Genomic DNA, 27,021 nt, shown 5'->3' on the forward strand with positions numbered 1-27,021 from the left:
TAATTCTCTTTTAACTTCTATTACTTTAAAAGGAAATACAAAAGAAAATACATTAAAATATTTTAAATATGAAAGGAAAATAATTTAAAATAATTTCATTGCTCTATATTTGGTTCTTGTTAAGATGACAGATATCCTCCTAATGCTTAACTGCGATAAGCGAAGCAAGAAACACTTTGTGGTATCTGTGTCAAGTACATATAATCTCAACCTAAAAGAGGAAAACTACTGGGCAAATCCAAATTCAGAGACATTCTTGCAAGGTAAGTAGTTATCTTCAAAGGTGTGGTCACAGAAGATAAAAATAGTAATGAATTATCACAAAACTGAATGACTTAAGATATGTAATAAGTAAATGTTAACTGGATTTCTGGATTGGATATGGGCATAGAAAGTGTACAGTTCTAGAAACATTGTTGTTATGATTTGGTAAACCTACTGTGTTACTTGTAACAATTTTTTTTCAATTTTCTGATTTTTGAGAATTAGTCATTAGATTGCTTAAAGTATAAAAATTCAGGAATTAGGACACGACATAAAACCATACTGTTTCCTAGCAATTAAATCGGTTTTTCCTGTATAGTTTGAATTCTTCTTTATTTTTTGTATTTATTTATTTTTTTAATTTATTTATGTCTCAAATGCTGTCCTCCTTCCTGTTTTCCCCCCAGAGTCCCTTAAAACAAACAGCATCCCTTTCCGATTACTTCTTTCAAAAAGATAAAGCAACACTAGTTAAAAGTCATGTTTAGTCCCTTGATAGCTGTTCCTTTGGCCACACATTTGAAAATCTATATCATTGATAGTGCAGACATTAGGAAATATCTTCAAAAATGATCTTCAAAAATTAAATATTCTCCAGTAATCAGCTATCAGCTATCAGCTTGACAAAAGTGGAAGAATCCATGAACAAAAATATCCTTGTAATGTACGTAGAGAAAATTGATCAGACAAGAAGGAAAACATGTAGCAACCTTCCTGGATTCAACACAATAGAGCCTACGTTCCTGTAGTGTATTCTTCATGAGTTTATAGAGTTTATGGGCTAATACCTGGAAAAGAACTCCTACAAAAACCAGCAGCAAATTAACCACAAACTGCAATATTTATACAAGCCAAAGAAATATGTGTAAAGTATTATTTTCAGCTCTATATGAAAATATTAATGTTTTTTAATTCGTATATTAATAAAATTTTAATTTCATTTCTGCAAATTTTTATTGCAATTTTTTAAATAAATAGATTTTAAGTGACTTATGTGATCATTACCTTTTAGTGGTTTTGATTGCACTATAGAACAATAAAGTATTTATTTGACTGTGATCATTACTATGAATATTCACGAAAATCAAATTATGTCAAGCAGGAACTGCTCTTCTGTTTTTATACTTTTAGTTGTACATATGCTTGTTCACATGTGCAACACATGCATGCCTACTGTCCAGGAGGTTGAAGAAGGTGTGAGGTTCCGTGATGCTGAAATTACAGCCACTTGTGAGCTGTCAACGGGTTCTCTGGAAGAACAGGTAATGCTATTAATCACCGAATCATTCATTCATCTGCAGCAAACACCATTTTTTGTAAATATAGTGAATAAATTGTCCTGTCTTCTGCATAGACTACTGTTTTCTCAAATGTGATAATTTAATATTAAACATACACCCACCTGTTCTTAACTTCATATATATATATATATATATATGTATATATATATATATGTATATATATGTATATATGTATTTGTATATATGTATATATATATATATATATATCATACACACACAAATACATACACAGCCACACACACTCACACTCACACACACACACACACACACACACACACACTGCTCTTACATTCGAGTTTACTTACTTACTTACACACACACACCTTCTTCTTACCTTCAAGTATACTTAGTTATTTTCAGTTATTTGTTTATTTATTCACTTTACATGCTGCACACTGCCCCCTCCAGTTCACCCCTCTCACAATCCTTCTCCCAGCCTTTTCTCCTCTGAGCAGGAGGGGAACCCTCGGGTATCTCCTCACCTTGCATATCTAGTCTCTGTGATCACACCATCTGCTAGTGAGGACAGACACAGCAGCCTAGATGAATGGGTTGAGGAGGTAGAGGTCATATCCAGAAAGAGGCAGAGAGCTGGGGTAAAAGATGCCCATGAATCAATGGGTGTTTCCTTAGTTGAGACTCACAGCCTCAGTGATATGGACCTGAAGAAGCAATCTCCGGTAGCCAGAGAGCAACCCAAATGGAGTGATAAAGACACCTACTTTTGACCCAAAATTTATTCTGACCACAAGAAATGAAGGCGCCGTGCATAGAACAGAGAGTGAGGAAATATCAACCAATGGTTAGTGCAGATCGAGACCCATCCCATGGATGAGCACCAATCCCTGACACTATTACTGACACTCTATTATGCTTGGAGAAAGGAGTCTAACATGGCTTCCCTCTGAGACACTCCACTAAGCTGCTGACTCAGACAGAAGCAGACATCCATTAGCCATACCAGGGGTGGTGCTTGGGGACACAGATGCAAGAACAGAATGAAAAGGATTATGGCCTCTAAGGATATAGGCAGTCCACAGGCTTTGTCTTCATGTGGGTACCGAACAACTAGAATTGGGTTTCCCCAAAACATGTTGTATGTAGATGGGACATCTGTTTCTTTAAAATTCATTCATTTATTTACTCACTTTACATCCCAAGATCGGTGCTCCATCTTCAAGGTACGCCAACACCCATTGTCAGGGGAACCCATAAAAAGACAAAGCTATATATTTCCTACCTATGTCCTGGTGGCTCAGGCTCAGTCCATATTCACTCTCTGGTTAGTGGTTCAGTCTTTGACAAACCCCAAGAGTCCCCATGAGTTGATTCTATTGGTCTTTCTGTGAAGTCCCTCATATTATCTGGACCTCGATTCTTCACCTGTTTTTTTAAAGACTCCCCAAGCTCCAGCTAATGTTTGGTGGTGAATCTTTACACTTGTTTCTCTCAGCTATAGGGTGGAGTCACAGTGAGGAAAGTTATACTAGGAATCTGTCTGCAAGCATGATAGAATATCTTTAATGTATCAGAGATAGGTGATTGCTCACGCGGTAGGTCTCAATCTGTAATAACCATTGGTTGGAAATTCCTTCCATGTCTACTGTTTCTGTCTTTGTCTCTGAAGATCTTGTAGGCTGTGTTCACTTTTGATTGAAGGTTTAATGGGTGGGTTTTTTTCCTTGTCACATCACTGTGAGTCATTCCTGGCTACAGAATTGGCAAATTAAGGATCTGTACCCTCATTGCTACAGTCACCCCAATAGACATCCTGGGGACTCGACTTTCCCAGTTCTCTGGATCTTCCTTGAGATATGCACCCCACACTTGTGATTTCCATTCTCTTTTCCCTGCTTTCCCTATAACTAATTCCTCCAAAGCCCACTCCCTTCCCTACCTCCCCTCCCATTCAGTTTCCTCCCTCCCTCCATCCTCCTCAATATTTATTATGCTAAATGCATTTTATAGTCAATATTTAGGAAAAAACACTGAAAAGTGTAGGAAGTATCCCACTCACATGTTGCTAACAGTGGACTGTGCTAGTGGAAATTTGTCTCTACAACCTCTCAGTACTAGAAGTCGTCTTAGGCTTCCTATGTGTATAGATATTTGGTCTTTCTCAGATTTCTGGCGCGTTTGGAGACTGATTATAGTCTCATTGCTTATCAGGCCGTATAAATCTGGATATAGATATTTTTTGGATAGTTATCAGATAGTATACAAGCTAGCCAAGACATAATATAGATTTTAAGCCTTTCTCAAGCTGAAATGAAGAACTAAATATTATTTCTAACTGATATAGTAACAGACTGGGTGTTGAATATATCAAATGCTTTATAAATTGTTGAATGGTAATAATCTTACTCAATTGATATATAAATGAAAAGTCTGTTTAACTGGACAAAAAGGGGGAAACATTGTTTACACTGAAGTTATCTGTATTTTGATGCTAATCCACTGCTCTAAGGACAGCTGCCTTGTCCTGTACTCAGAACTCAGGTGAATTCTGCAAAACCACTTTACCATTAAATTTGTGAAGTACAGGTGAGGGGCAGGTCCAGTATAGAAGGAGGCCTATCATTGGAGGAAGGAAGGATGGGCAGGAAAGAAGTTTGAAGGAAGTAGAAGAGACTAGAGGAAAAAGGAGAGACAGAAAGAGGAGAGGTGAGAAGCCATGGCAGGTGAAGTTAAGATTCTGCTCTGTGTATTTACTTGTTGTTATTAATGTTCCAAAGGTATGGATGGTACCAGGCTTGGTATGCTTAAGTGGGCTATTATATCTTATCAATTGGGTCAAAGATTATTTTGTTGTGTGTTCTTTTATGTGAGGATTTGAGTGTAAGAATGTGTGTGGCAGTAAGAGACACTGGGCAGATGAGGAGTAGGGCTGTATTCAACCAAGATATCTAGCAGAGGCTTGGGAAACTACAGTGACAGTGTTAGCGGGGTAAAAGACTACTTTTATTTTTATATTTTTGCAACAGCACATTCACTTCTGTATTTGACATGCTCTAGGTGTGTCCCAAGGAAAGATCTACATCTGGTTCCAGACAGAATGTGCTTCTTAGGTTTATCAATCTTATCTAGTTTTGGTGGCTGATTTTATATATATATTTAACATGGATTCTGAGCAGCTACGTCAAGAATGTAGAATCCACAAATGCCAATGCCAAATAGAATCGCTCCTGTTTTTTGAGCTTATTAAATTTGAAGTTTCACTGGACCTCAAGTTCTTCCCTCCCTGTCAATCCTCCTTTATCTTATCTTTGGCCAGAAGAAAGAATCATTTTAAAACATCCAAAATGCTGAAATATCACCCTTTGGAACACAGGAAGGTAGATATTACAGAAATGATATCTAATGGGACTACAGAAACATTTTCAATTGTCCCTGCTCTCCTTTTATTTACTCAGGCAGCTATGTATATGCATAAAATAAAAATTTGATAGTTTATCATTTTAAGTAGATACACAATATTTACACTTGCAAATTCACTTTATAGCTTGGCCACCTTTGTTGCAAAAAACATTGCAAAAATCTAGAATTGGTAAACAGAATGTTTGAATACACATACAGGAATATCTATAAAGTCCCCTAACAAGGAATGAACAATTAGAAAATGAAATACAAAATTCACTCAGTTAAATGCCTGTAGAGAAAAAAAATGGCCTTTGAGAAAGAGGGAAAATCTAGAAAATTGAACAGTTTGTAACAGGAATGGACCCGGTAATAGAGTTATTATCCAGATGAATCTCCTACAACCCATGTTCCTAGATCTTTTCTACCTAATACAAGCCCCTAACGGACTTGGTCCATTAAGAGCCTGTAACCACTGATGAAGAAAAGAGAAGTTTCCAGCTGTAGAGAGATATAGTACAAAGGTTACCACTGTGTCACCGGAGACTCTCCTGGAATAGGCACCCTTGAATCTGGTCAATATAAGGAAAGCAGGTAGGCCATGGCAGTTCTCAGTGACATCATCATTTTGCCCTCCCTGAAAAATTTATTGTACCCTGGAGAGCAGTAGCTTTTGTGATGTCACAAGGAACTGCATCACAGATATTCCTGCAGTACACCTAGGGAATACTAAATGGCCTCTATTTCAGTACAAACAGTCATTTGGGAGGGAGAACAAAGAGTATGTACATAACAGAAATGAGTAGAAGAATGTTGGCCTTCTGTTTAGTTTAAAAAAATGAAATATGTGGTACATGGGAAAGCACAGTGAGTGCTGTGTAGGGGTTGTGAGGGTTCACTGAACACATAGCCTTGATCTGAGCCTTCCATATATGGGATTCAGGAAGTGCGAACCTCTCAGTAGCATCTGGTTTTCCTTGCTTGTTATGGTTCCTGGGAATCAGAGATTTTTTATCATTAATTTTATTATTCCAAAAGTCAGGTGTTGGGACAGGTATAGTGTTTTTTTTTTCTGAGAGCCCATGCCTTTTATTTTTTCCCCCAAAAGGAAAAAGACCTAAGGAGGAAGGGAAAGACAAGTATTGTATGCTCAGCTCAGAGTAATCTCCTCCAGCTTTGGATTCCTATAGTACAGTTTCTGTCTGACACTGACATCTGGGAGAGAGAAACGCTTCTATTTGAAACTTCATCACCTCATTCTTTCCACTAGTGTTATGCTGACTACCATTCCCTGACAGTGTCCCTCTAGATTTCTGAATCAATATGTCTGATTACCTTGCAGTTTTATTTACTTATATTTCTTTGATTTTTTTTTAATTTTTAAGTTAATTTTAATATTTTTTGGATATTTCTATATCTACATTTTAAATGTTTTTTTCCTCTCCCAGTATCCTCTCCATAAGAGACCTGAACATTTCCCTTCCTTTACATTTAAACCCCCCTTACTGCCCCTCGACATTTCCTTGAACTGGGAGTCAAACCTAGGGAGAACCAAGGGCCTCTCCTTCCTTTGGTGTCCAACAATGCAATCCTCTGCTACATATGCAGTTGGACCCATAGGTCTGCCCATGTACAGTCTTTGAATACCTGTATAGTACCAGAATGTTCTTGTTCATTGTCATTGTTCTACTGATGGGGTAGAGCATCTTCAGCTCTAGTAAACCTTTCTCAAAATTTACCAAGAAGAGGTCCATTTACAAATCTCTGGTTTGCCACTGGCACTCACTTGTGTAAATAACATGCTCTAGCTGTGTCTCTCAGGAAATATATATAACCTGTCCCTGGAATCATGCACTTCTTAGCTTCATTAATCTTAATCATATCTAATTTTGGTGGCTGATCTATCTATCTATCTATCTATCTATCTATCTATCTATCTATCTATCTAGTTATCTATCTAGATATCTATCCTTGTCTCTGTCTCTGTCTCTCTCTCTACATATATATATATATATATATATATATATATATATATATATACATATATATATATATTTGGTGGCTTCTACATCTATGAAATTATGTGAAATTTTAATATGGATTCTGTGCTCCTAGGTGAAGAATGGAGTATCCACAAATGACAATACCAAATATACTCCCTCCTGTTCTTATGAGCCTATTGAGGTTGAGGTTTTACTGGAACTCAAGCCATTCTTCTCCCTTCTCATCATCCTGTATCTATTGTTTGGCTTGAAGAAAGTATCATTGTAAAACATCCAAAAGCCTGAAGTCTCACCCTTGGAACACAGGAAGGTAGATATTAAAGAAATAATATCTAATGTGACTACAGAACTGCATTCTATAGTCCATGCTGTCCTTTGATTCACTGATGTCAGGTAATTTCTGCATTAAATAAAAATTTGGGCGTTTATCATTTGAAGTAGGCACACAATATTTACACTATTAAATTTACTCTTTAGCTTGGCCAGCTTTGTTGCGAAAATCATTGCAAAAAACTAGATTTGGAAAACAGAATTATTGAGTACACATTCAGGAATATCTATAAAGTCCCCTATCAAGGAATTAACAATTAGAAAATTAAATACATAATCCACTCATTTTAATATCTGTAGGGAAACAATGCCCTTTGGGAAACAGATAGAACTTAGGAAATTGAACTGTTTGTCACAGGAATGGACCTGGTAATAAAATTATCCAGAAGGCTCTCCTACATCCCATGTTACTAGGTATTTTCTACACATGCCAAGACCCTGAATAACTTTGTCCATTCAGAGCAGGTAACCACTCATAAAGCAAAGGGAACTCTCTAGCATTAGAGAGATGTTCTGCATAAATGTTTCCACTGTGTCAAAGGAGACACTCCTGGAAAGGGCACCCTAGAATCTGGTCAATATTAAGAAAGATCTTTAGCAGGTAGGCCATGGCAATTCTCATGGATAATGTCATTAGGCCGTATCTAAAAAATCTCTTGCAACCTAGAGAGCCCTAGCTTTTTCTGTGATATCAAAAGTAATGTCGTGACTGCAGCTGCCACTCAGACATTCCTTTAGTACCTCTAAGGTTTATTAATTGGCCTTTATTTTAGTTTAAACAGCTATTTAGGAGGGAGAACAAATAGGATGTAGATATCAGACATGGGGGGAAGGAAGTTGGCCTAATGTTTTAGTTTAAAAAACGAAGAAATACATGGTACATGGGAAAGCTCTGGGTACTGTGTAGGGGTTGTGAGGGTACACTGAACACATCGCCTTGATCTGAACCTTCAACATATTGGATTCAGGAGGTGAGAGCCTCTCAGTTGCATCTGCATTTCCTTGCTGGTTATGGCTCCTGGAAGTCAGAGATTTTTTATTATTAATTTCTTTATTCCAAAAGGCAGGGGTTCGGAAGGGTTCAGTTGTTTTTCTGAGAGCTCATGACTTTCATTATTTTTCTCCATGAGAAAAAGTTCCTAAGGAAGGAGTGATGACAAGTATTGTATCCTCTGCTCAGTGTAAATTCCTCCTTGCTTTGGATTCCTATAGTGCACTTTGTTTCTGACACTGATATCTGTGACAGAGATGTGCATCTAGCTGCGACATCATCATCTCAGTCTTTCCACTAGTATTACTCTGATTACAATTCCCTGACAGGTACCCTTTAAATTTCTTGGTCGATACGTATGATTCCTTGACAATTTTCTTTTCTTTTACTTATATCATTTTTAAGCAATTTATTGCTTTTTTAATTGGATACTTCTATATTTTCTTTACAAATATAATTTCCTTTCCCAGTTTCCTCTCCAAAAGAGCCCTGACCTGTCCAATTCCCCTTTTTCTATAACCCCCTTACTGCCTCTTGACATTCCGTTGAACTGGGAATCAAACCTAGGGTGGACCAAGGGCCTCTTCTTCCATTGTTGCTCACCAAGACCATCTTCTGATACATATGGAATTGGAGCCATTGGTCTGTAATGTGCAGTCTTGAATGTTGATTTAGTACCAGAAAGGTTTCGTTCATTGGCATTGTTCTTATGGGGATTAAAGCCCCATTCAGATCTTGTAATCCTTTCTCAACATTTACCAACAAGAAGTCCATTTTCAGTTCAGGATTTGCCGTTATCATTTAACACTGTATTTCACATACTCTAGCTGTGTCTCTCGGGAAAGGTCTATATCTGTTCCTGGCATAATGCACTTCTTAGCTTCATCAATTTTATATCGTTTTGGTGGCAGATGTATATATATATATATATATATATATATATATATATATATATATATATATATATATACTTTTGGTGGCTCCTACAACTAGGTGGTTAGGTGGAATGTTAACATAGAATCTTCCCAACTAGGTAAAGAATGTAGAATTCAGAAATGACAATGTCAAATGGACTCCATCCTGTATTATGAACATATTGAATTTGAGGTTTGACTGGTGGTAATGCCATTCTTCTCCCTGCCTATCCTCCAGTATCTAAGGTTTTTACTTAAGAAAGAAAAATATTAAAACATTCAAAACCCTCAAGTCTGGCCATGGGAACACAGGAAGATAGGTAGTACAGAATTAATATCAAATGGGACTAGAGAACCGAATTCTATAGTCCCTGTGTTGCTGATGTCTGGTAATTTTTAGATGAAATAAGCATTTAGGAGTTTATCATTTGCAGTGAGTACACAGTATTTACACCATTATGCTCAGTCTATAGCTAGGCACAATTTGTTGCCAAATCATTGTAGAAAATGGAATTGGAAATCAATATATTTGAGTACACTTTCAGGAATATTTATGAAATGCCCTGTCAATGAAATTACAATAATAAAGTAAAATACAATATTTATTTAATTACAGGACTGTAGGGAAAATAATGGCCTTTGTGATACATAGATAACCAAGAAAATTGAACTCTATGTCACTGGAATGAACCTGGGAATAAAAATATTATCTAGAAGAACCTCCTACACTAGATGTTCCTTAAACTTTTCTACCCATGCCAAGGCCCTTATTAACTTTTTCCATCCCAAGCATGTAACTGCTTAAAAAATCAAAGAGAAATCTCTAGCTTAAGAGAGATGGAGTATGTAAAGGTTTCCACTGTGTCACAGGAGACATACATGGAATGGGCACCCTCGAATCTGGTCTATGTAAGGAAAGCTGTTTAGCAGGTATACCATTGAACTTCTCAATGACATAATCATTAGGCCCTCCCTGAAACATCTCTTGTAACCTGGAAAGCCCTAGCTTCTGTGATGTCACAAGTATTGTTGTGACTGAAACTCCCTATCAGATATCACTTCAGTACCTCTAGTGTTTACTAATTGAATTCTAATTCAGAGTAAACAGCCATTTTGGAGTGAAAGCAAAGAGGATGAAGAGATCAGAGATGGGGAGAAGGATGCTGGCCTTCTTTCTTGATATAAAAAAAGGAAGAAATACATGGTCCTTGGGAAAGCTCAGTGAGTCATTGGTACAGATTGAATGGGATGGCTGAAGAGACAGCCTTGATCTGAGCCTTCAATATAAGGGTAACAGAAGCTGGGAGCCTCCCAAAAACATCTGGACTTCCCTGTTATTATAGTTCTTGGAAGTCAGAGAATTTATATCATTTATTTCTTTATTTCAAAAGCCAAGTTTTGGGAAGGGCACAGTTGTTTTCCTGAGATCTCACAGCCTTTATTCTTTTTGTAAAAAAGAAAGTGTCCTAAGGAAGATAGGATTGACAAGTATTGTGTCCTCTTCTCAGAGTAAACTCCACCATGCTTTGGATACCTATGCTGCCATTTGTGTCTGACACTGATATCTGGGAGAGAGAAGTGCTTCTGTTTGAGACTTCATCATTTCAGTCTTTCCACTAGTTTTACTCTGAATACCACTTTGGATTTCCGAGTCAATATATGTGATTAATTGTCAGTTTTCTTTCTTATCTTTCATTATATTTACTCTTTAGCAAATTTTATTGTTTTTTTTAACTTGTTGTTTCTATATTTAAATTTAAAATATTATTTCCTTTCCCAGATTCCTGCCCTTAAGATCCATATCTGTTCCCTTTCCTTCTTTTCAAACCCCCTTTTCTGCCAATTGACATTCCCTTGAACTAGGAGACAAAGCTAGGGAGGACAAAAGGCTTCTACTCCCATAGTGCCCAACAATGATGGGGAGAAGGAACCTGGCCTTCTGCCGTGGTATTAAAATAAGAGAAAAATACGTCATCCTTAGGAATGCTAAGTGCATACTTCATAGCTGTTGACTGGAGTATCTAAAGAGATAGCCTTGATATGAGCCTTCACCATATGGGAATCAGGAGCTGAGAGCTCCACAGAAGCATCTGTAATTCCAAGTTCTTATGGTTCCTGGAAGTCAGAGTGTTTATATCATTCATTGATTTATTCCAAAAGCCAAGTTTTGGGAACAGTACAGTTGATTTGCTGTGACCTCATGGCCTTTATTTTTTTTTTTTTGTCCAAAAGAAAGACATCCTAAGGAAGAAGGGAAAGACAAGTATTGTGTCCCTAGCTCAGAGTAAACACCTCGATGCTTTGGATTCCTATAGTGCAGTTTTTATCTGACTCTGATATTTGGGAGAGAGATGTGCTTCTAGTTGAGACTTCATCATCTCTGTCTTTCCACTAGTATTACTCTGAATACCACTTTAGATTTTCGAGTCAATGGGTTTGATTAGATGACTGTTTTCTTATCTTTTATATCTTGAGTTTATTTATTTTTTAGCAAATTTAATTGCTTTTTTTTAAACTAGATGTTTCTCTATTTACCTGTAAAATATTATTTTCTTTCTAATTTTCCTTCTTATAAAATCCCTACCTATTCACTATCCCTTCTTTAATGACACTTTCTGCCCCTTGACAATCCCTTGAACTATAAGACAATTCTGGCTTGGTTCAAGGGCTTCTTCTTCCATTGGTGTCCATTAAGATCATCATCTGCCACATATCCATTTAGAGAAATTGGTCTGTCCATGTAAAGTCTTTTAATATTGGTCTAGTACCAGGAAGTTCTGGTTCATTGGTACCGTTGTTGTTATGGTGTTGAAAGCACCTTCAACTCTTGTAATCCTTTCTCAAAATCTACCAAAAAGAGGTCCGTTTTCAGTTCACTGGTTTGCCACTAGCATTCACTTCTGTAATTGACATGCTCTAGCTATGTCTCTCAGGAAATATCTACATCCAGGTCCTGGTACAATGCACTTCTTAGCTTCATCAATCTTATTTAATTTGGTGGCTGTTATATATACTTTTGGTGACTCCTACAATTATGAAGTTAGGTGGAATTTTAACATGGATTCTGTGCAAATAGGTCAAGAAGGTAGAATCCACAAATGGCATTGCCAAGTAGACTCTCTCCTGTTCTTATGAACCTATTGAAGTTGAGGTTTCACTGGTCCAGAAGCCATTCTTCTTTGTGATCATCCTCCTCTACCTTCTGCTTGGCCTTAAGAAAGAAACATGGTAAAACATCCTAAACAATTAAATCTGGGCCTGAGACACTAGAATGTAGATATTTTTGCAGATGATATCAAAAGTGACTAGAAAAGAAAATTCTATGCTCCATATGGTCCTTTTTTAACTGATAACTGGAAATTTTGGATAAATTATAATTTTGGAGTTTATCGTTTGATGTAGCTACACCATATTTACACTGTTATACTCAGTCTATTGCTGTGCGCCTTTGTTGAGAAATCATTGCAAAAAATGAGTTAGAAATTAGAATGTTTGAGTACACATTCAGGAACATTTATAAAATCACCTATCAAGGAATATACAGTAAGAAGTGAAATACAGTATTCATTAAAACTAAAGGTCTGTAGGGAAAATACTGGCCTTTGTGATACAGAGAAATCCTAGAATTTGAACTGTATTTCACAGTAATGTACCTAGGAATAAAATATTATCTAGAAGAATCTCCTACACTCCATGTTCCTAAATCTTTTCTACCCATGCCAGGTCCCTGACCAAATTTCACCATTTAGAGCATGTAACCACTAATGAAGCAAAGATAAGTTTGTAGATTTAGAGAGATGGAGTTCGTAAAGGTTTCCATTGTGTCACAAGAGACATACCAGGAAAGGGCACCCTTGTATCTGGTTCATGTAAGGAAGCTATTTAGCAGGTAGGCTTTTTCTGTGATGTCACAAGTGTTGTTGTGACTGCAACTCCCTTTCAAATATTCCTTCAGGACCTCTAGAGTTTACTAACTGGCCTGTAATTCAGAAAAACGAGCCATTGGGGAGTGAGAAGAAAGAGGATGAAGAGATCAGTGATGGGGAGAAGGAAGCTGGTCTTCTGACTTGGTGTCAAAAAAAAGGAAGAAATATGTGGTCCTTGGGAAATCTCAGTGAATCCTTGGTAGGGGTTGAGGAGGATCACTGAAGAGATAGATTGGATCTGAGCCTTACACATATGGGAATCAAGAGCTGTGAGCCTCTCCGAAACATCTGGACTTCGCAGTTCTTATGCTGCTGGAAGTCAGAGATTTTATATCATTCATTTCCTTACTCCAAAAGCCAAGTATTTGGATGGTCACAGATGTTTTCCTGAGAGCTCATGGCATTAATTCTTTTCGTAAAATATAAAAAGGTCCTAAATAATAAGGGAGAGAAAAGTATTGTGTCCTCTGCTCAGAGCAAACTCCTCCATGCTTTGAATACCAATAGTGCAGTTTGTTTCTTACACTAATATCTGGGAGAGAGCAGTCCTTCTAGTTGAAACTTCATCATCTCAATCTTTCCACTAGTATTTCCACTGACTAACACTTAAGTTTTCTGAGTCAATTGGTGAAATAAGCTTGCATTTTTCCTTTCTTTTCTTTCTTTCTTTTTTAAAAATTTTTTAGCAAAACTCACAAATATCCTGGGTGACGATGTAGATTAGACCCATCAGATGAAATGAAGAATTGAAAAACTCTCTTGGGGATGAAAATGGTAAGGAAATCACATTGATGTATCATAAATGCAGTGCCAAGAGCAATATTAATACTAGTCTGGGGAGATGCTGCCTTTATCAGAGACCACAGACCTTTAGTTTAGAATGATTCAGTACTAAACTGGGAATGGAAAATGATGGTTGATATGGTTCTAACAGATCTTATAACATTAAAAAGGGTCTCTTCCAGATCAGAGAATGATTATTGTAAAGCAACTTCCAGAATAAACTTATGAGACCCACCATCAGCCTGTGAAATAATGTGCGAAAGAAGAAATTAGTGTCTCTTCAGGGACAAACTGTTGCTTTCAAACAAACAGTAAAGTGTCCATTCTATGAATGATACATAGATATATACACATTATAGCAGGATGAATACAGAGTTTCTTCAGGTCCATGAAAGAGGTATTCAGCAGTTGACCTGGCTCAGCAATAAAGTTATTTTTTGCCAACTCATGAGACCTGAGCTCCTTCACTAGGAGATCCATGATTGAAGGAAAGAACAAACTTCAGACAACTTGTCTCAGATTTCTATGTAGTTCAGATTTCCTGGTCTTGGTCCTCAGAAGGAAGGACATCTTGTTTTTCAATTCTTGTTCATCCTATAATCCTTCTCTCTGATGCACTAATGCAAATAAATTAGGGTGCATTTCATTGATAGATTACAATTGATATTTTAATTCTGTTGCCAAGAACTATAGAAAATAAGAAGGGCTGTATCAAAGCATCCTTTGAAAGTCAGACTACGGGAATGTGTCCATTGGAAATTTGTAACTTAGCTGAAACTCTTACTAGAGACAAACTGCCATAAAAGGTCTTCTCTAGATACCTGGTGTAGTAGTTGGTGTTCCCAACAGATAGTAAAGGATGAATCTCTCTGTATAGAGGAATCTGATTGTTCAAAATGATCACAGACTACGGACCACATAATTTAACAATGGCTGACTATTTGTAAACTCCTAGAATCCATTAGATTATTAGTCCAAAAGGCTTGGTGTCTCATCTGGTCATAAGTATATGGATAAATTTTCAGTATGCAGGTTCTAATGTATGTGAGGGTTTGGTAGCATTGTGAGTGCAAACATGAAAAAGTAAAAGCTTCATTCTTCCATGTTTTCTATGGGGATTCAAATAAAAGGCATAGTTAAGAATAGACTGGGATTGCAATTCTCAAACAGACCAGTATCTTCAACTGAACATTCATTTCTGGGAAGCTGCACGCTGTCAGAATGGCTCAGGTGTATGTGAACTGCAAGATCTAGTCTGGGAAGGCATTCCTGTTCATCAATCACACCTGCCCCTACTACAGAAACACCCAAGACTTCCTCAATCAACTTTTTTGGACACATGGTCTTCTGGGATTCGAAGAGATTAGATCTACTAACAACAACAATGCGATTCAAGATTACTTACAACAGGTCACTGGAGTGAGAATAGTTCCTTGGATCTTTAAAGGTAGAGAAAGACTGCATAGGTAGTCACAGTGATCTAATCTCCCTGCAACAGAAAGAGAATATAATGATGTTGCTGAAGCAGTTTGGAGCTCTGCAGTTATAAAAGGGATGGCTGTAAAAGCCCATGCTGACAGCAGACATTCAACCATGCTGAGAGTTGAAGTGCATCACAGATGATTTCAGTATTTTCTTAGGATTGGGATTTAGAACAAATTGGCTTTTATTCTATTCCTCAGTGCAAAAAATCTGTTGCTGTTTGCCTCAACCCATGGGGTAGGGAAACTTAAGAGGCAACAGAGGTTTGATTTTCCAGTCTTCATGTTCTGACATGTCTCTACCTCTAAGTCCATGTTTCACAATCCAGATCATTTAAATCTCCAGGGAATCAGTTACTGTTTGCCTACCATGCTGGTCTTCTGAAGTCATTTTACAGAAGTCCACTTCCTAGTAATTATTAAAGCAATGAATATTATGAAGTTGTTTATGATCTACACACAGGCCTTTCATGCCCCAAGCATGTACCATCCCACATCTGCCTTGGCAACTCTCAGCCAGTGTTTTAACCTATTCATCCAACAACCCACAGAAGTCCACACTTGTATGAGGATGTTGTTTGAAAAACTAATGAATAGCTTTAGCATGGTTGTTCTTCACTGTAGCCATATTAACACAGACGGCAGAGTATATGATGCATTCAGCTCTGTTTGTCGTGTTTAATTGCCCATAAAGTCCCAAACAGCTCTGAGTTGATTGTGTCAGAGTACGAGCAAAGTCAAATATAAAATGCAAAATTTCAGAACTCTCCTTCCAAGGCTGTTTGTGAAAGAAGTTGTTCGCAAAACACTGTCCTAATAAATTTATTCCATTCTCACTTTGATATTTTGATTTGATGTCTTGAAATGACATTTAATTATCATTGAAATGCAGGTTCTCTCTATAGTCTCTAGTGAGAAGGATTCATTTTTCAAAGGGATGTATCTGCAGATGCCTGAAAAAATAAATATAAAGAATAGATCTTGATAAAATTCTAGGGTAAAGATGCAACATCCTACTCCAATGATCCATATAAGAAGCACATTTGACATTGACCTTATATTATTAAGAAATTCTTCACATATTCCCTCTATCATTGGGGATTAAATAATCTCAGATGAATAGTTGACAAACAAGAATAGCCTTTAGAATCATTTTACCCTCTTCACTAAGAGTTTTGAGCAAATAGAACACTAAAAGATCACATAGAAGAAATGGTTATAATCAAAAGATACATGTGGGTCAGCTCTAACTCTCATGGTCAAGGTCAATTTGGACACGCTCATTGTGGTCATGGATTGCTCTCATAAGACTCTGCAGAAGGTTTTTCCTATTGCCTCAGTGTAAGCTCCAGGAAGACCAAGCTACCAGAGCTGATCAGGTTCCCTTAGAATGCACTTGAAAGACACATACGCTGAGGAACTTTTGATGTGCTTTAGCTCTATTGTCAAGTTTTTTTAAGCCTCTAACAAATAGCAAGCTGTCCTTTTTACTCCCTCCTCAACACCTCTAAATGAGCCCTAGCTCAATTGCTCAGTTTCATTGGTCATAGCTCAGCACCCCAATATGCCCTCATCTTACTGTTTTTCTAACATCCTGCCTGCTACACCAATGGCCACTCCATACTAGATCTCACATGACTGGTAGCTATTACTCCACCCTTATATCCTTTCTTCACCCTTGTGTCTACTAGCCTGTTTGCAGGAATACTAGATATTCACACAACTGATTGGCCAAGAGCATCTTTATTGAACTATACAGAATCAATTTTGGAACAGGACCTTCAGTGTTTGCAGGAAGATTCCCGATCTAAGAATCAAAACGTGACCAAACAAGACTCAATCCATATCTCTGGTTTTGGGAGGGAGATAGAGCAATTAGAATTTCAGAGTTGAAATTCAAATAATTATAATATATTTATAGTATTAATTATGCCAAGATAAAACGATCCAAAAAGTGGAAATGGGCAACATTAAAGGCAAGAGAAATTCCCTAGTACAGCAAACAATGTGAACGTGGTAGAAAGACTGGGTTCTTCCCAGCCATCTGAATTTGAACTTGAAATTCTTCTGACCAATTCTTGATCTCTGTATGTACAAATAACAAAAAGAAAAAGAAAACATAATTAAACAAAAAAACAAACAAAATGAAACAAAAAGCAAAAGCAAAACCGAATCAACCGCAATCCTAAAAGAAGAAGACCGAGTGAAGATTGTTTGAGGTCCTCATTTTTAACTACACTACAAACCACCAATAGCTTTCAATGCAAAAATTGTTCATTATTTTATTTGAAACTTCTCTTTGGGTCCAAGGAACAAGGTTTATAAGCTGCAAAAACAGGAAACAGAAACAAATAATACTGTAGAGCTCACCACTGGTATTACTATGGTGACTGTGGGCAATGCGGAAAATACTGCTGTTTGACAATGGGTCTTATGGTTTTCTATATGCTGGCAATATCTATGACTCTGAAATGAGTTAGAGTCATCACCAAATCATGAATAAATGAACTGTTCCTTTTCTTTGGAGCACAAGATATGGCAATCAGTTGACTGACTATGATTTGTATTTTGTACCTAGCCTCTGTGGTAAAGCTAAGGCTTCTGATGGAAAATCCTCCACCAAATACTGGATGTTCAATGATGCTGCCAGCCAAAATCCATTTCCTGAGGCTACCTTTCAATCTCCAGAAGAGGTTTCAAAATGTCAAACTTAACAATATTTTATTTGTAGCTTTGTCTTGTCACTTTTATTTTAAATAATGTGTGATTTCTGGCATAATTCCTTCTAATTTCTTCCTCACATAGAACTTCACTTTTGACCTCAAATTCCATTCATGAAGGGGTACTCTTACCTTGCATTGAGTAAGTTTTCTATTTTCCTTTTATGGCTTACTGTGATTGCTTATTGTGGCTGTCTAAACAATGCATTATTGAGCAACTGACTCCATCAGAATGGCTTGTAGGCATCAGTGTATTGCATTTTCTTGATGGCTAGTTTATGTATGGGGACTTTGCCCACTGTTGATGGTACCAGCACTAGTAAGCTGAGGAGGTTATAGAGAAAGGTAGCTGAGCAGAGTAATAAGCAGAGTTCCTCTTTCATTTCATGCTGCTGCCTTGTGTTCTTTTCTTGGATTCCATTGATTATGAACTGGAACTTGTGTTGTGAATAAAACCTTCAATTTCCCACATTGGCATTTATATTTACTAAAACATAGTAGTACTAACTAGAACATTTGGCATTTTCTTGAGATCTGATCCGATAGTCCATCCTCCTGCTGGTATGTAACCTCACTTTTAAAACAATAAATCAATCCTGGACGCTCCAATCTTTTGAAATATTTACTCTGCCAACAACATCATATGTATGTAACTCTTACTTTTTTTAATCTCATGATATTTTTCCTCCCTCTTTATTTCTCTTTAAAATTATCTCCCTAGACATGTTAGCACTTTGTATTTTAAAGTTGTCCTCTGTCCCATAGCAGAATAATTATAGTCAAATTCTTGAGTTTCGTAAAAGTAGGTGATTTATTGTAGTAAAATTTTCTAATCAATATTTATTGCATTAACTTTTTAATTAATCAAAAATTGACATTATTATATTATCTACTTATCCTTAAAACTATAAAAGATTTGATTTATACAAGTCTTTAAGGTTCTTCAGAACATCAGCTGGAACGTTCTTATATATATTCTGGATGGATCATGGTTACTTCATATGTCTTCTAACTAATATTATGCTTTAAAACTATGCTAATCTATGGTATTTTGTTATATACTTTAAGAGTGTTTCAAGTGGAATATTTCCTTGATTTCCCTCCTCTGGTTTGAAATTGGAAAACAGGAAAGATAACGTGTTTTCTGTGTTCACTTTGAATTCTACTATTTTATGAATGTATTTTCAGCTTTAAGAAACTTAATCTTTCAGAGAACAATTGTCTCTATTCAGCATCACTTCTAGCTAATTCATAGTGCTCTTTGCGTTTTAAATATTTTTATCCACAATATTTTATTTTATATTTTCAGATTATTGTGAGGGGAATTTTAACCATATTTTCTCACAGTATGGTTTGGATTGGCATAAATGAAGGCTCAGGAATTATGTGTGTTCGTATGATATTCTACTTTTATGACCATATTTTTCAGTCTTAAGAGACTGACACATTTTTAGAGTTTTTAAAATGGTATCATCACATCTGCAACTGAGACCAATTTGATTTCTTCATTTTTTCTTTTGTATTCCTGGATCTTCTTCAGTTGTCATATTGTTCTAGGTAAAATTACAAATACTGTAATATATAGGTATGAAACCAGTGTATATACTTGTCTTCTTCCTGCTTGTAGTAGAACTGCTTTGAATTTTTCTCTCTTTAGCACGATGCTTGTGGTGGCCTTCTTGTACCTTGCCTTTACTATGTTGAACTATATCCTCCATACTTATAGCTTCCCCAAGACTAATCAAACTTGTAAGTCTGGGAATTGGAGAAAGCTTACCTGGTTGAAGATTATTTTTTAATGTTGTCTTGAATCTGTTCACAAGTATTTTATTGAGAATATGAGTGTATAGGTGCAAATTAATGTGTGATAACTTCCTCTCTTTCTGCCAGTCTTCTGTAACTCTTTTTTCCTGTCGCTTCCAACCCTGACCAGCAGGAAAGGTGTGACACAATGATGTTCTTCCCAAAGCAGTTTATTCAGGAACCCTTTTTCTGCAAGCCAGAACAATGTCTCCATCCAGCCCCCGAGCCCACTCCCTTATATGCGCCCTCAACCACCTCAACCGTCCAGTCTGCATAACCTCCATTCATAGGTCCATGTCACATGGCCTGATCAATCGTCATGGTGCACAGGTGCAGCTCTCATGATGGGGCGTGGCTTAATTTCACGTGCTGGTCGGGAGACAGGGTAGCAGTCCCAAGCTCCATCTTGGGATTTCCGCTAAACTCGCTTCCCACAGTAAATCACGAATGCTTTAAAAATATTCTAGATTTGGGACTGTAAATCTAAATAGTCTGAGTTTTCTCCATGTTTCCTATATTCTCTTTCATTTTATTAATTCAAACCTTTCATTACGTAACATGGCCAGAGGGTATGACGATCTTGTTAATACCTTCCAAGGGTGACCTCTTCCTTTCTTTCATTATATAGTTGTCTACATTTTATTGATTTCAGCCATAATGAGTTGGATACACATGTTATACCCCTTCCCCAAGGCTAAAAAGCCATCCTGAAACAAGGTGCAAAGAGAGTGTAGGTGCCCAAATTGTGGATGGGATCAGACATGAAGCGTCTTCTGGATACAAGAAGTGCTGCCCTCATGTCACATAGCAGCTGTGGCTTCCTACACAGCTTCAAGCCAGTCAACAGTCAAGAATCCAGTGAAAAGACCTGAAAGCTGCTATAACTACCTGACATTCAATGGACAGTTAGTGTCTTCTGTTGGAGGGTTGAAAAAAATATTAGTAAGGGTTTATCATAGAGTTATTAAACACTATTTTAATGAAGAAGATATACACAGGTAGGATTCAAAGAAATAGAGTGATATGTGTAAAATAAATGGAAAAATATCAAAATTCATTGGTGGAAATTCTCAAAGAGTAAAATATATAAACTATATTCCTCAATATTATGTATATAGAAAATGTTTTATTATATAGGGATATTTAATGAAGCTACGTTATGGTTTCTGTTGGTTACAACAGATCTGCCAATTCTGTGAGTTTAATGAGTGCATTTTGTAATTTTATCTTAATAAGTTTAAAGTGGTTTTTTTCAAAAATAGTAAGCTTTATTTCCATGTACATGTTCAACAACGGGCTTCTATAAATCATATTATAAAAACCAAAACACTATATATCAAGAAAACATAATTATATTGGGCTACATATCCAAACAAAACATTCAAAAGTGAAGAAATTCAAGTGACTAAGAATCGAAAGTGAAATATTTATCATCCTTATACATTACTGAAATGCAAATCAAAATTATTCTGAGATTTTTTTCTTCCCTTTCTGAAAATTTAGTTTTATAACACATGAGTCAACTTTTGTTTATTGTGTTGTGGAGGGAGTGGAACATTCCTATTCTCCTGGTGGGGATGCAAACTTGTACAGCAACTTTGGAAATCAATATGATGTTTCTACAGGAATGCAGAAATGGAAATAACTCGAGGAAAATATATCCAAATGTTGATTCATCCTAGTATAGAAACCCTTGAATATTTGGTAATGTTCAAGTTGTTCCTTAACAAATGAATGCATAAAGAAAATGTGGTGCTTTTAACAGATTGGAATGGGAAAGCATGTAATTTTCAGGACAATGAATGTATTTTGTAAAAGTCATCATAGATGAGATAATCCAGATCAAAAAAGAAAAATGGGATACATTTTCACTTTAATCTGAATGTTAAGTCTCCACACTGTATTGCTATGATTACTTTATTGTAAATGTCAAGGGATGTGGTCCAGACTGTCCTCACTTTGGCATTTACACATGTACTTATGGATTGCAGAGGAACACTGTCAGGAACGGGAATGTCACATTTGAAGAAAGAGGGAAGAGGATGACAATGGAGGGAATATAGAGATGTACAGTTAAATTTGGAGACATTGGAGGCATTGAATGGAAACCTAATGAAACAGAAATAAAAAATATTTTTTTTTGTCGACGTAACTAAAGATTTATAGCCATAAGGACATAAAATAAAACATTGATTGGGTATATCTATGTGAATTTTCAATAATAAGAAACTCACAAAAATTATGGATTTCAACTTTCAATAAACCTATAGTATAGATAATGAAATATATATTCCTTAATGAGACAGATGTGAATATCTCTGTTGTAAACATAAATGTATTATATTATATACATTATATGTGTAAAATAATCTACTTTTTATTTACATTTCCAATGTCATTTCCCAAATTGGTCTTCCTTTCTTGAAACCCCTAAGGTATTCTGATCCTCATTTTTCTAATATTGTGCTACCCAATCTACATGACCACATCCCCCTTCTCTGGGATATGAAGTCTCCCAGGACCAATTGCCTCCCTTCCCAGATATGGCAGATGAGGCAGTTGTATTCCACATATGCTCTGATATCTATGTAGCAGAAGTCTTGGACTGGACAAAGCATACTCTAGGAGATGGAAAATTTCCTGAACATCTGAAGAGAAAACTTAATGGATACTTTTGTTCTTCATATTGGTTCCAATCCACTCCAGATCCATAATTCATTCCCCTAACTCTTCTTTTGTGGCTGTCAGGTGTTGTCAAATGCTTAGGTTTTTCTGCATCGGTCACAGTCAGGAGATGGCAGAGCCCCTCAGAGGGGAGACGTATTAGGGTCTTAATGCAAGCACATCTTGACATCAGGAATAGTCTGAGGATTTGGAGTCTGTGGATGAAATTGATCTTCTGGTTGGGTGGTATCTGCATTGCCTTTCCTACAGTCTCTGCTAATTTTTGTATTTAGATTTTTTAGATTTGACATTTATAGATAAAAATTGTGAGCTGTGTGGGCAGCACCATCCCTTCACAGGTGGGCATGTCGAGCTACAGGAGGCAGTCTCTAGTTGTTCTATCTATTTTCCTGCTCGGAATTTAAACTACCACCATCACAGTAAGTTTCTGGGATATACTTGCATCCCTGGCATCAGGGATTTTCCTGGAGATACCCAAGTTCACCACCAACAACTGATGCTTATTTTTATTTACTCCACATTTCCTCTGAATTTCTCCACTGTCTCTTTTAATTGTTGCAACTCCCACCACTTTGTCCATCATTTTCCACCTCTAGCTACTCTCTCTTCCTCCACTCCTCTGCCTTCCATGTTTATTTTGTTCTCCCTCCTAAGTGGATTGCAGGCATCCACAATTTGGCCTTCTAACATGTTACCCTTCATGTTATAAAGGATTTGTATAGCGGGTATTCTGTTAGCAGGGCTAAGATCTGCTTGTCATTGAGTGCATCCCGTGTTTGGTCCTTTTCGATCTCTGTTACTTCACTATTTTCCAGTTCATCCTTTGTCTACAAAGTTCTTGGTGTCCTCATTTTTAATACCTGAATAATGTTCCATTGTTTAAATATAGCATATTTTCTGTATTTATTCCTGAGTGGAGATGAGGTATACCATGATTGTTTCCAGCATTCAAATATTATAAGTAAGACTGCTGTGAATATCTTCAATCACGTGTCCGTGTTATGTGTGGATCAAGATTGAGTCTATTTGTTGAAGTGAGTGGTAAAGCTGGGTTTTCAAGTAAAGCTATGTGCAATTTTCTCTGAACCTCCACTTAGACATCCAAAGTGACTATCCAGCTACAAATCCCACGAGCATTGTAGGAGTGTTAAACTTTCTCTACATTCTAGCCCACTATGCTACTGCATTAATGTTTTGTTTTAGCCATCCTGATTGTTTTAACAAAGACTCTTGTGTTCATTTTGATTTGCCTTTTTGTGAAATAAGGATGTTAAACATTTCTCGATATGTTTTTCACTTACTGAGCTACCTCAGTTGAGAATTCTTTGTTAGCTCTGTAATCCAGTTTAAAAGTTGTGTTGCTTGATTGTCTCGGAGTTTACATTTCTGAGTTCTTTCTATATTTTTGGTTTTGGCCCTCTCTCAGATGTATGGTTCATAAAACTCTTTTCCGAATGTGTAGGTTGCTGTTTTCCTATTGTCAGTGTACTTGACTTTAAAGAAAGTTTTCAGAATGATGGGATTTCGTAAATTGATTGGTGCTCTTAGAGTCTGAACCTTTGGTGTTCTGTTCTTAAAATTTTCTCCTGTGCAAATATGTTCTAGGCACTTTCTGACACTGTCCCTTCTATTGGCTTCTGCATATCTGATTTTGTGAGGATTTCATTGATGTTCTTGGCCTTTAACTTTGAAGGAGAGAGAAATGGATCACTTGGCACAGAGATATATCTAGACCACCAGTTAGGAGAATATCATTTCTTAGAACGCTTTGTGTTATGTATAACATACTTAGTCATCACTGAAATGCAAATAAAAACAACTGTGAGATACCTCCTCACATCAGTCAGAATGACTAATGTCAAAATTCAGGTTACACCATATGCTGTCAAGTATATGGAGAAAGAGGAACACTCCTCCATTGTTGTTGGGATTGCAAACTGGTAAAACCTCTCTGTAAATCAGTCCTGAGTTTCCTCCAAAATTGCACTTGCTGAAGACGCAGCTATACCTTACCTGGGCATATACCCAAAAGATGCTCCAACATACAACAAGGACACATGTTACACTATGTTCATAGCAGCCTTATTCATAATATCCAGAAGCTGGAAAGAGCCCAGATGTACTTCACCAGAAGAATGTATACAGAAAATGGCCTATATTCACACAATGGACTAGTACTCAGCTATCAAAAACAATGAGTGCATGAAATTCATAGGCAAATGGATGGACCTACAAAATATCATCCTGAGTGAGGTTACCCAATCACAGAAAAACAAACAAAGTATATAATCATTGATTATTGAATATCAGCCTAAATGTTGTAATTAGCTATGATACAATGCACAGACCACATGAAACTCAAGAAGGAGGAAAAAATGCACATGATTCACGCCTTCCTTAAGGGTAAATAAAATATCCATAAGAGGGGTAGGGAGGCATTCTTCTTAAGAGACTGAAGAAATGGCCATTCAGAATCTGCTAGACTTTTGGCACACACACACGCACACACACACACACACGCACACACACACACACACACACACACACACATTATATATATATATATATATGCACCAAACTATTTTGGATTAAATAAGGATTTGAGAGTTTATCATTTGAAGTAGGTCCACAATATTTACACTGTTATAGTTACTCTATAGCTGGGCCCCCCTTTGTTGCCAAAATCATTCCAAAAAATGAAATTGTAAACCAAAATATTTTTGAGTACATAATTAAGGAATATTTATAAAGTCCCCTATCAAGGAATATACAATAAGAAAGTGAAATACAATATTTATTCAATTAAATATCTGTACGGAGAATACTGGCATTTAGGAAACAGAGAAAACCTAGAAAATTGAACTATATATCACAGGAATGAACATGGCAATTAATTATTATATAAAAGATTCTTCTCCACTCCATATTCCTAAATCATTTCTATCCATGCCAAACCCTGAGTACATTTCTCCATTCAGAGCATGTAACCACTAATGAAGCAAAGAGATTTCTCTAGCTTTAGAGAGATGGAGTACGTAAAGGTTTGCACTGTGTCACAGGAGACATACCTGGAGAGGGCACTCTAAATCTAATCAATGTAAGGAAAACTGTTTATCTATTAGGCCATGGCAGTTCTCAGTGACATCATCATTAGACCCTCCCTGAAATATCTCTTGGAGCCTGGAGGCCCTTAGCTTCTTCTGTGATGTCACAAGTATTGTCGTGGCTGCAACTGCCTCTCATATATTCCTTCAGTACCTTTAGGTTAAACTAATTGGTCTCTAATTCAACGTAAACAGCCATTTGGGAGGGAGAATAAAGAGGATGATGATATCAGTGATGGGGAGAAGAAAGTTGGCCTTCTGACTTGGTGTAACAAAAAAAGGAAGAAATATATGATACTTGGGATAGCTCACAGAGACTTTAGTAGGGGTTGAGTGGGATCTCTGAAGAGATAGCCTTGATCTGACCCTTCCACATATGGGAATAATGAGCTTGGAGCCTTTCAGAAACATATGGACTTCCCTGTTCTTTTGGTTCCTGGAAGTTAGAGATTTTATATCATTAATTTCTTTATTCCAAATTCCAAGTGTTCAGCAGGGCACAGTTGTTTTCCTGAGAGCTCATGGCCTTTATTCTTTTTGTCAAGAAGAAAAAGGTCCTAAAGATGAAGAGAAAGACAAGTATTGTGTCCTCCCCTCACAGTTAACTCTTCCATTCTTTGGATTCCTATAGTGCAGTTTGTGTCTGACATTGATATCTCAGAGAGAGAATGATTCTAGTTGAGATTTCCTTATCTCAGTCTTTCCACTAGTATTACTCTGACTACCATTCCCTGACAATGATCTTTTGATTTCTGAGTTAATAGCTGTGATTACCTGGCAGCTTTCTTTTCTCTTATTTCTTACATTTTTTAATTTTAAGCAAATTTTATTCCTGTTTTATTCGATATTTTTATATTTACATGTCAAAACTTATTTCCTTTCCCAATTTCTTGCCCAGAAGATCTCGATCTGGTCCCCCTCCTCTTATATAACCCCCCCTTACTGTCCGTTTTCAGCTCATTGATGTGCCACTAGAATGCACTTCTGTATTTGATGTGCTCTAGCTGTGTCTCACATGGAAGATCTATATACAGTTGCTGTCAGCATGCACTTCTTAGCTTTATCAAACTTATCAATTTATCTATTCTAGTGAGTGATATATATATATGTATATATATATATATATATATATATATATATATATATATATATATACATACATACATATTTCTGCCACATGTTTGGCATGATCTGAATGGGATTCCATCAGTCTCTGCTATTAATTCATAGATAGTATCGTTCCACCTTTTAAAAAGGAGTGAACCATGCACATTTTGTGTGTACTTTTCTTAAGCTTCCAGTTATCTGTGTACTGCATCTTGGGTAACTTGAGCTTTTATGCCAATATTCACTTTCAAT

At 36.7% G+C, this 27,021-nt stretch overlaps 1 long non-coding RNA gene across 1 annotated transcript in view; it reads right to left on the bottom strand.

Annotated features, from left to right (window-relative positions):
- Positions 1-1,343: 1,343 nt before the first annotated feature.
- LOC134484682 (uncharacterized) overlaps positions 1,344-27,021 on the bottom strand; it is a 159,182-nt gene continuing 133,504 nt past the window's right edge. The window contains exons 4-5 of the long non-coding RNA XR_010062329.1: positions 15,275-15,358; positions 1,344-1,514 (exon numbers count right to left, since the gene is read on the bottom strand). This is a non-coding gene — a long non-coding RNA (uncharacterized LOC134484682). The remainder of the gene's footprint in view (positions 1,515-15,274; positions 15,359-27,021) is intronic.

The sequence above is a fragment of the Rattus norvegicus genome (assembly GCF_036323735.1).
Source record: "Rattus norvegicus strain BN/NHsdMcwi chromosome Y unlocalized genomic scaffold, GRCr8 chrY_unlocalized_3, whole genome shotgun sequence".
NCBI classification, from domain to species: Eukaryota; Metazoa; Chordata; class Mammalia; order Rodentia; family Muridae; genus Rattus; species Rattus norvegicus.